Source organism: Grammomys surdaster, unplaced genomic scaffold (genome assembly GCF_004785775.1).
Source record: "Grammomys surdaster isolate TR1022 unplaced genomic scaffold, NIH_TR_1.0 126133, whole genome shotgun sequence".
Classification (NCBI taxonomy): domain Eukaryota; kingdom Metazoa; phylum Chordata; class Mammalia; order Rodentia; family Muridae; genus Grammomys; species Grammomys surdaster.
The window spans coordinates 6,204,762-6,212,620 of record NW_021620941.1 but is presented as its reverse complement, the minus strand read 5'-3'; the positions used below and the strand labels follow the sequence as shown (position 1 = coordinate 6,212,620).

General features: G+C 44.0%; 1 pseudogene; it reads left to right on the top strand.

Annotated features, from left to right (window-relative positions):
* Positions 1-2,194: 2,194 nt before the first annotated feature.
* LOC114612167 lies at positions 2,195-3,522 on the top strand (annotated as a pseudogene).
* The last annotated feature ends 4,337 nt before the right edge of the window (positions 3,523-7,859 follow it).

The following is a 7,859-nucleotide window of genomic DNA, read 5'->3' as shown; positions in this document are numbered from 1 at the left end:
TGTGGGCCCATGGCACGGTGAGGCCTCTGTGCTTGGTTGGTGAGGGCTCCAAATCTTTCTAAAAGCCAAGCTGAGGTTCTTTCCCACTCATTCTCTACCTGTTCCCATGTGCTACTTCTCCAAACCATAGGTTCCTCGGCTGGTTTGTGCAAACTGGTTTTCCATCATTACAATAAAAGATCTGAGACCATTACCTCCTGCGAGGAGAAAGGCTACCTTGTTAGCTACCTTCCACTTCTACAGGAAAGGCTTATTTGGGCTAATGAATTCAAAAACTCCAGCCCATGGTCAGTCGGGCACATGGCGACCTAGTAGGCATGTGCAGGGGAGCCAGCCACTTACATTATGATCAGGGAACCAAGAGAACAAGGAAGAGAAGGAGTCCCACAGAACACTTGAAGGGCACATATCCAGTATTTAAAAAAAAAAAACCAAACCTTCCAGGTAGGCCCCACTTTTTAATGAGCCACACTGCTCCAGGACTTTAACACATGGGCCTCTGGGAGACATTCAACATCTAAAGCACAGCACCTGTCCAGTGACTCTGTCTTAGGGAGACTGATAAGGAGAAGTACTGCAAGAGGGTTTTGTCAACTTAATGCTTGATTGGGTTTGGGAAGCATGCACCTGCTCCTCTGAAATGGGGTCCTATTTACTGTGGCTTAGCTATAAAATACTTCCATGGCCTCATGCATTTAAATACTTGTTCCCAGTTCGTGGTACAATTTTAAAAGGTTCACAATTTTATAGGTTGTGAAACTTAAGGTGGAGCCTGGGGGCTAAGTTGATTGCTGGAAACAGCTCTTGAGGTTTGCTTTGCTTGCTTGTTTTAAATTTTTTTAAAAAATTATTTATTCTATGTCCATGAAGGTTTTGCTTGTACGTGCTTGCAGTGCCTATGAAGGCCAGAGAGGAAATCATATCCCTGGAACTGGAATTATGGATGGTAAGGAACCACCATGTGTTCTGGGAATCGAACCTTGGTTCTCTGGAAGAGCAAGGAGTGATTTCACTGCTGAGCTGTCACCCAGTCCCAGGAGCCTTGAGGCTCTGTAGCTGACCTGCCTCCTGTCTCCTCTCCTCGGCTTCCAAATCCACCCAGACACCAATAAGTCACCTCATGTTCCTGCCTCCAGCTTGTCTTGCTGCCCAGACTTCCCAACATGATGGACCGTATCCTCACATCCTGAGACATAATAAAGTCTTCCTCAGGTTGCCTCTTGTCAGGTATTTGGTCACAGTAGAAATGAAAGCTCCAAACCTGAGTCCCCTGACCCCATCTTCCAGGACAGCAAAGACACTGCCTTCAGGAAGCTGCCTCAGGTCCTTAACTTCTCTTTTCTTCCCCACAAATTATACAAATTAAACCTCGTGTACATACCACAGGCTCTGGGAGCACCAAGCCCTCCTGAGAGTCCTGAGAAAGTGTCCTGCTTCTATGAGTCTTCTGCAATGCTCTTCCCAAGACAAGAGGGCAGTTTACAGCTGTACCCCACAAACTTTCCAACTGGAAACTTAGCAGGGCAAAAGTATAAGCTAATTTTTTTTTTAAACCAGCTTGGCCTAAGTTTTTCCCACAGTCCTCCAGAGTCAGAATACCCTCCCCATCTATCAGACTTGGGTGCATTTCTAAGTGTGTGCGTGCATATGTGGTGTATGCATGTGTCTGCACATGTGTATGCTAGTACATTTGCTGAAATGTGCACATGAGATCAGAGGTCACTGTTAGATGTCTTCCTTTCTTCCCTACCTTACTTTTTGAGACAGGATCTCTCATGGGACCTGGAGTTTGCTGCTTGCTCTTTCAGCTAGATTGGCTGGCCAGGGAGCACCGGGAGGCACCGCCTCTGCCTCCTCGGCACTGAGATGACACCATTGCTTGAATCTTACTTGGATGCTGGGAACCTGACTCAGGGCCTGTGCTTACATAGCAAGTACTTTACCCAGGAAGCAATCTCTCCAGCCCTTGCACTTCACAGTTTGAGTGTAAATATAGACAGTTCACATTCCAGTCCACACCCAGAGCACCCACCTACAGGGAAGAGGCTGTAACTTTCTGCAACCTCGGCTCCCATCATGCCAAGGGACTTCCTGGTCAACAACGTTTGTGGGAGATGTCCTCATACAGAAGGATGCCATGTGCTCACTTTTCTCTTTAGTCCTCTTCCTGTGGGAAGGACTCATTTCTAAACCCATGAGGCAGGCCGTGGATGGGGTCACAGTATGGATGCTCAGTTTTCAGATGGTCAGCTGACACTTAATGGCTCCTGAGTCTTTTGTGCCATGTAGAAAATCCCAAGGCCCTCTGCCAGGCTGTACAGCAGTACTGGGGGCAATGCAATGGTGACCCTGGGGTTTCTGCCACAACACCCATGTGCTCTATTGCTAAGTCATGGAGGAATCCATAACAGGTCTCTTTTTGCTTTAAATCTACAGCCCAAACCTCTGTGCTGATAGTGGGCTGCGCGGCAGAAGACTCGTGTCTGATCAATGTGCTGCCTACAACAAGTCTGAGGACGCATGCGTGGAACATCCTTTATGGCCTCCAGGGGAGAGCTGGAAAAACAGGATTCTAACAGAATGTGTTTATTTTTCTTGGCGGCCTGGCTAGGTGTTACAAGGAAAAGAAGAGCTTAGCAGTTGGCAAGCAGGAACAAAGCCAGCTGAAGTCTCCAGGAAGCTGAAGGCTTTTGGAGAGACGGAAAATGCCCGCACATTTCCAGATTCTTAAAGAATGAGAGAGGAGGAGTGATGTTACAGAGTGGGGAGAGTGAGGAAGCTGCGCCTGGCTCCCGCTCTCACAGCCATCGCAGTGCACAGAGACAGCGCCGGGGCAAGCAAGAGCCGCACGGGCCTGGGCCGCTCTGTGCCTCACGGAGGAAAATCAACTAAACACGGGCAAAAGAGATCCTAAAAAGCCGAGGGGCAAAATGTTCTCATATGCATACTTTGTGCAAACCTGCCGGGAGGAGCACAAGAAGAAGCACCTAGATGCTTCTGTTAACTTCTTAGAGTTCTCCAAGAAGTGCTCAGAGAGGTGGAAGACCATGCCTGCTAAAGAAAAGGGGAAATTTAAAGATATGGCTGACAAGGCTCGTTATGAAACAGAAATGAAAACCTACATCCCCCAAAGGGGAGACCAAAAAGAGGCTCCAAGGACCCCAATGCACCCAAGAGGCCTCCTTAGGCCTTCTTCCTGTTCTGAGCACTGCCCAAAAATCAAAGGTGAGCATCCTGGCTTATCCATTGGTGATATTGCAAAGAAGCTAGGAGAGATGTAGAACAACACTACAGCAGACGACAAGCAGCCCTACGAGAAGAAGGCTGCTAAGCTGAAGGAGAAGTATGAGAAGGATATTGCTGCCTACAGAGCTAAAGGAAAACCTGATGTGGCAAAAAAGGGGGGTAGTCAGGGCTGAAAAGAGCAAGAAAAAGAAGGAAGAGGAAGATGATGATGAGAATGAAAAGGATGAGCAAGAGGAGGAAGAAGAGGAAGATGAAGAAGATGATGATGATGAATAAGTTGGTTCTAGCGTAGTTTTTTCTTTACATATATATTATTACATATTTATTACATATTTATTACATATATATTACATATTATATATATATGTATATATATATATAAAATTTTTTTCAAATTGTAATTTATACTTATTCACACAGGGGTTATAAACACAGAAAGGCAGGATGTGGGGAAGGGGATGACACTGGAATGTGGGTGTTCAGGGGGAATACAGATATTTTTCAGAACAGGATATCGGCTGGGTGAAAGTTCAGGGGACAGGTCACTATGACTCTGCCTATGATTCACTTGTCCTTATCTAAGTTGGTATTATCTGCCAAGGCTACCTAATTACAAGGTCTATGACTACTCAGGCTGGTAAATTGTCACAAAAACTGCCTGTTTACAATAGCTTATATCCATCTGTTTCAGTGTTTATCCACAGAGACCCAAGACTTGGTGTTAGTATACATGTATGACAGGCCTATTGCTGATTTTAGGCCTATGGCTGATTTTAGGCCTTCAGTGTGTAAGCAGGGCTGCCCCTGACATCTCCTCCCTTCTCTAAGGATAGACGGGCTGTGGTGAATCTAATCTTGTGAAGGTGGGGATAGAGGCCTGACCTCCAGTAATTGAAGGGGACCTTGTAATGGCTCTGGTCCCCCTGTCGTTGTCCAGTGAGGCATGAGGGCCATACCCGTCCCGATGTGTTTTTCCTGGAGAGGGAATACTTTTGACATCAACCCCTACGCAGTCAGGCTTGTCCCTCAGGGAACCCAGAGAGATATTTTTAACTTTTATTGATATTCCCTTGCAGTGCTTAGCCTCGAAGCCTAAGGAAGAATTCAGGTCACCTGTCAGAGGGGGTTCTGGGTGGCCCCTCTCTGCCTGGTCTAGGGGCGGAAGTACCCTCTTTTAGGTTGGTTTGAGATGGGTTTTGGGAATACCCTGTATAAAGTAACAACCTCATCTTGAGTCTCGTGGTCCTCCATAGCTAACTTATGATAATGTATCTGAATAGATTTTGTTACCAAATTATTTATCTGTTGTTTCACAGAGTTAGTCAGCCTATTTGAGGCCCAGGGACCAGAAGAAATAAGCAAAAAGAACTCAAATAATGGTCCCAAGATGAGAGGAGGTAGGGTTGACAACCCTGGAGTGGTTGAAAACCAATTCTTGTACCAGCACTCATCTTTCTCTTTCTCTCTCTGACTTTTCTCAGGGCCTTCTCTGACCTTTTTCATGCTCTCTTTAACCATCCCTGTCTTGTCTATGTAAAGGCAACATTCTTCTTTAAGAGGTGTACACAGTCAAGAGCTGTACACTGCCTTTTCTATTGTAATAGAGTAAATCAAGTCCAATAAGGATCTTTGCGATTTTTGGAGGTCTCTTCAGACAGCGAAACGAGGGATTTCTTCAGATTAGTGATGTCAATCTCTAGCTGTTTGATGTTCTTGTCAGTGGCTCTTCAAAGGTCTGAGTAGTATAAGATCGGAGGCCAGCATCTGGATTAGAACTTTTAACAGCAGACATCACGGGTGATTCATTTTTACCTGGAAAGGAAAATGAGGAGAATTCTCAGGGAGATTTCTCTTCCCTGGATGTAAATTGTTATTCATTTTATTTATGGTTGGGCCTGGCTTTGTGAGGATATCTATTTATTTCATTAATCTTTTTGGTAGCCAATTAGCTGTGCCTTCTGTGGTATCAAACAGGCATATCAATCCTCAGCCCCATAAGGGAACTGGGTCTGGGCTATTCCCTTTAAAGGTAAGAGGGTCCTTCCCCATATCTGTGGCATAGTTTTTATTGGTCTCGGTGATGCAAGAGGCATTCAGCAGCAGATTTGCCATGAGCTTTCAGTTTTAGAGAGTTAAATGTGAACAAGGCACGATGGAGAGTATTTCAAGGGGACTCATTCTGGGGGGGTACCGTTCCCCCTCTTTTGTTTTTAAAGCCAATTTTTCAGGGTTCTTGTAAAATCAGGGCAGAAGCACCAGCCATCGCTCCTTCCACACTAAGAGAGTCATGCGGACATTATTTAAAGAAACATAAATCTATATTAGTAATCTCTTTTATCAAAGGACTGTTATAGCACAGCCGACAACTAATCAGACTATATAATATATCGATTGATAATAGCTTCTTCTACTTTTTGTGAGATTACTTCTCTTTTGTCAATTAATTTTTGAGAGAAATTAGGATTTACATCTCTCTTGAGAATATTAAACAGAGACTTAAATTCTTTTATGGAGAGATTAAAATAAATTCTTAGCCAGTTAGCATCTCCTAGAAACCTTTGAAAATAATATGAATTAAGTAAACTCTCTCTCTCTTTCTTTTTCAGACCCTTTATCTGTTTTTTTATTGGATATTTTACGTATTTACCTTTCAGTGTTATCTCCTCTCCCACTCGCCTCCAAAATTCCTTATCCCATACCCACTCCTCCTGTTTTTATGAGGGTGTGCTCCAAACAGCCTCCCAGTCCCATCTCTCTGCTCTCGAATTCCCCAACACTAGGGAATCCAAACTTTCAGGGACCAAGGCCCTCCTCTTCCACTGATGTCTGACAAGGCCACCCTCAGTTATCTATACAGGTGGAGACATGAGTCCCTCCCTTTGTGCTCTCAGGCTGGAGGTTTAGACTTTGGGATCTATGGTTGAAACTTTGTTGTTGTTGTTGTTAGAACAACTCAGCAAAATAAAATTCCGGTTTATTGTTGGACGTTGTTTCACACATACATCAAACAGGCCAAAAAAATAAATAAATAAACAGCAACTTCATAGACAAAAAAAAAAAAGGAAAAGATCTTTTATCTTTGGCCTTTTTAACCATCTCATACAAACCAACTACTTATAGTATAGCTAGGTACATACACAAAAAAAGTTACTGGAATGCTTGGAATAAGATTGTTTTGTTGTTGTTTTTGCTTTTTTTACAAGGTTTTTTTCTCCTTTGAGATTATAATGAACATGGTCACACCACAAGTAAAGTCTGAAGTAGGACAGAAATCGCTCTGAAGGCTGGTTTGGTCACCCGTTATCATTAAAAATGGCTGACCCCTAACAATATGTAAAAATATAAAATGTAAATTAAAAATACAAACAAATTTTCCTTTTAAAGTATTTTTAAGAAAAAAAGCAGGGCCTGGGAAGTTCTGGATCTTTTTCCTCCCACGTTGCCAATTCATGTTGTGGTTTTGGAGGGGTGGTGGCATCTGTGGGTGGCACTGCCCGCTGTGGGCGGGGCCTGCTTCTCTACTCGAGGTGACCACGTTTAAATTCTGAGACGGGAAGTGGAGGGTGAATAGGTCACAGTGCGTAAGGTTAGCTTTTCCTTTTGCTGTCTAGTCATCCTCCTCAGTCTTCTGCTTCTTGGTGTCAACATCATCATCCTCATCATCCTCAGCTACCCGCTTGCTCGTAGGAGCCTCAGCCTCCTCATCTTCATCTCCATCCTCTTCCTCCTCCTCCTCTTCCTCCCCACCTTCTTCCTCTTCCTCATCTACCTCCTTGTCAGCCTCCTGCTCCCCATTGGTGGAAACTTTTGATACTCCTTCTAGAAAGGACCAAAGTACCCACACTTTGGTCTTCCTTCTTCTTGAGTTTCATGTGGTCTATGCGTTGTGTTTTAGGTATTGTGAGCTTTTGGGCTAATATCCACTTATCAGTGAGTGCATACCGTGTATGTTCTTTTGAGATTGGGTCACCTCACTCAGGATGATGTTTTCCAGTTCCATCCAATTGCATAAGAATTTCATGAACTCATTGTTTTTAATAGCTGAGTAGTACTCCATTGTATAAATGTACCACATTTTCTGCATCCATTTTTCTGTTGAAGGACATCTGGGTTCTTTCCAACTTCTGGCTATTATAAATAAGGCTGCTATGAACATGGTGGAGCATGTGTCCCTGTTGTATGTTAAAACATCTTTTGGGTATATGCCCAGGAGTGCTATAGCTGGGTCCTCAGGTAACACTATGTTCAATTTTCTGAGATACTGCCAGACTGCTTTCCATAGTGGTTGTACCAGTTTACAATCCCACCAACAGTGGAGGAGTGTTCCTCTTTCTCCACATCCTCGCCAACATCTGCTGTCATCTGTGTTTTTGATCTTAGCCATTCTGACTGGTGTGAGGTGGAATCTCAGTGTTGTTTTCTTTTGCATTTCCCTGATGACTAGGGATGCTGAACACTTCTTTAGGTGCTTCTCAACCATTTGAGCTTCCTCAGTTGGGAATTCTTTGTTCAGCTCTGTGCTCCATTTTTTAATAGGGTTATTTGATTGTCTAGAGTCTAATTTCTTCAGTTCTTTGTATACCTTGGATATTAGCCCTTTATCGGATGTAGGG